Source organism: Oncorhynchus keta, chromosome 10 (assembly GCF_023373465.1).
Source record: "Oncorhynchus keta strain PuntledgeMale-10-30-2019 chromosome 10, Oket_V2, whole genome shotgun sequence".
In the NCBI taxonomy this organism is placed as follows: Eukaryota; Metazoa; Chordata; class Actinopteri; order Salmoniformes; family Salmonidae; genus Oncorhynchus; species Oncorhynchus keta.
The window spans coordinates 7,447,235-7,450,543 of NC_068430.1; positions in this window are offsets into that span (position 1 = coordinate 7,447,235).

The following is a 3,309-nucleotide window of genomic DNA, read 5'->3' on the forward strand; positions in this document are numbered from 1 at the left end:
GTATTAATTCATGTATTTTAATCCCAGGGCCCCGTCCCCACAGGAGGCCTTTTGGTAGGTAGGCCGTCATTGTAAAATAAGAATTTGTTCTTAACTGACTTGCCTAGTTAAATAAAGGTTAAATAAAATATAATATAACATAATATAATATAATATAATATAATATAATATAATATAATATAATATAATATAATATAATTGTGAGGCCTATTCTTTTTTAATGTGTCTGTGACCAGCAGATGCAAATCATGTGAAATCATGGATTAGGGCCTAATGAATTTATTTCAATTGACTGATTCCCTTATACGAACTGTAACGCAGTAAAATCATGGATTAGGGCCTAATGAATTTATTTCAATTTACTGATTCCCTTATACGAACTGTAACGCAGTAAAATCATGGATTAGGGCCTAATGAATTTATTTCAATTTACTGATTCCCTTATACGAACTGTAACGCAGTAAAATCTTGAAAATTGTTGAATGTTGCATTTGTATTTTTGTTCAGTGTAAATCGTTATGTTCCACTATGAGACGTGGTTGCAAGACATAGTCAGAGTATTATTAATTTGTTGTATTTTAGCCCCACCTAGTGAGTAGTTACAATATGGATAATTTTGCAGTGGTTCCCAAACGTTTTACAGTCCCGTACCCCTTCAAACATTCAACCTCCAGCTGTGTCCCCCCTCTTGCACCAGGGTCAGCTGTACCTCCTCTAGCACCAGGGTCAGCTGTACCCCCTTTAGCACCAGGGTCAGCTATACCCCCTCTAGCACCAGGGTCAGTGCAATCTCAAATGTTGTTTTTTGTCATCATTATAAGCCTGCCACACACACACTATACAATACATTTATTAAACATAAGAATGAGTGTGAGTTTTTGTCACAACCTGGATCGTGGGAAGTGACAACGAGCTCTTATAGGACCAGGGCACAACTAATAATATAATAATAATCAGTCATTTTGCTCTTTATTTAGCCATCTTGCATATAAAACTTTATTTGTTAATCAAAAATGGTGATTAATTCACCACAGGTTAATGAGAAGGATGTGCTTGAAAAGATGCACATAACTCTGTAATGTTGGGTTGTATTGGAGAGAGTCTCCGTCTTAAATCATTTCCCACACACAGTCTGTGCCTGTATTTCGTTTTCATGCTAGTGATGGCCGAGAATCCACTCTCACATAGGTACGTGTTTGCAAAGGGCATCAGTGTCTTAACAGAATGATTTGCCAAGGCAGGATACTCTGAGCGCAGCCCAATCCAGAAATATGGCTTCTGATTAAATTACATTTTCACAGAACTGCTTGTTGCAATTTCGATGAGGCTCTTGTTCAGATATCGGTAAGTGGATGGAAAGACGTGTGTTGTCCATGTTAATGCAGACAGAGAAGAACTCCAATTTCTTAATCATAGCCTCAATTTTGTCCCACATATTGACTATAGCTGTGGAGAGTCCCTGTAATCCCAGATCATTCAGATCATTCATACGAGAAAAAACATCACCCAGTTAGGTCAGTCGTGTAAGAAACTCGTCATCATGCCAGACAAGTGAAAATTATGGTCAGTAAAGAAAACTTTAAACTCGTCTCTCAATTAAAAAAAACGTGTGAATACTTTGCCCCTTGATAACCAGCTCACTTCTTTCTGTATGTTGTAAAAGCGTTACATGGTCGCTGCCCGTATCATTGCAAAGTGCAGAAAATACACGAGAGTTCAGGGGCCTTGCTTTAACAAAGTTAAAAAATATCTTTCAAGCTGTCAGGCATTCCTTTGGCAGCAAGAGCCTCTCGGTGGATGCTGCAGTGTACTGCTTGTGTGGCTGAGCTGCTGTTGCTCCTCTATGTTTCCACTTCACAAAAACAGCACATACAGTTGACCGAGGGGCGGCTCTAGCAGGGCAGAAATTTGACTAACTGACCTGTTGGAAAGGTGTCATCCTATGACATTGCCACGTTGAAAGTAACTGAGCACTTCGGTATTCTACTGCCAATGGAGACGGGTGTCCACATACTTTTGTATATGTAGTGCATGTAATGGCGAATGATGTATAGTGTATAAACCTTGGACTGCTGATGCTAGGTATTAGTCAGTGAGAGCTGTCAGTCATGTTGGTACCAATAAGAGCAGTCCTCCATAGGAATCAATGTAATTCACGTCCTCTGAGCATGCGCAGACCAGCTGGCTGGTGTGTTTACGGACATATTCAATCTCTCCGTATCCCAGTCTGCTGTTCCCACATGCTTCAAGAGGACCACCATTGTTCCTGTTCCCAAGAAAGCTAAGGTAACTGAGCTAAACGACTAACGCCCCGTAGCACTCACTTCCGTCATCATGAAGTGCTTTGAGAGACTAGTCAAGGACCATATCACCTCCACCCTACCTGACACCCTAGACCCACACCAATTTGCTTACCTCCCAAATAGGTCCACAGGCGACAAAATCGCAACCACACTGCACACTGCCCTAACCCATCTGGACAAGAGGAATACCTATGTAAGGACAACAACCACCCGAGCCACTGCCTGTTCACCCCGCTATCATCCAGAAGGCGAGGTCAGTACAGGTGCATCAAAGCTGGGACCGAGAGACTGAAAAACAGCTTCTATCTCTTGGCCATCAGACTGTTAAACAGCCACCACTAACATTGAGTGGCTGCTGCCAACATACTGACTCAAATCTCTAGCCACTTTAATAATAAAAAATTGGATGTAATGAATGTATTACTAGTCACTTTAAACAATGCCACTTTATATAATGTTTACATACCCTACATTACACATCTCATATGTATACACTGTACTCAATACCATCTACTGCATCTTAAATCTTTAATAATGTTTACATACCCTACACTATGTTTACATACCCTACACTATGTTTACATACCCTACACTGCATCTTGCCTATGCCGTTCGACCATCATTCATATATCTATATGTACATATTCTTATTCATTCCTTTACACTTGTGTGTATAAGGTAGTTGTTGTGAAATTGTTCGCTACACTCGCACTAACATCTGCTAATCATGTGTATGGGACCAATAAAATGTGATTTGATTTGAAATCTACAGTATTTCAATGAAATGTTTCAAGGACAAAATGAAATGTATTGAAGTATTTTGTTGTTGTAGACATAATATAATTTAAAAGTATGCATTAATGTGTCTATAATAGAATAAATTAGGCAAAAACAAATGTAGATATTAATAAATGCATTTCTATATCTCCTAACTATTTTTACACCGGTGGGGGGAGTTTCAAGATGAAGGCACGGTGGCTTCAAAACAGAGCCCCCTATACGTCAT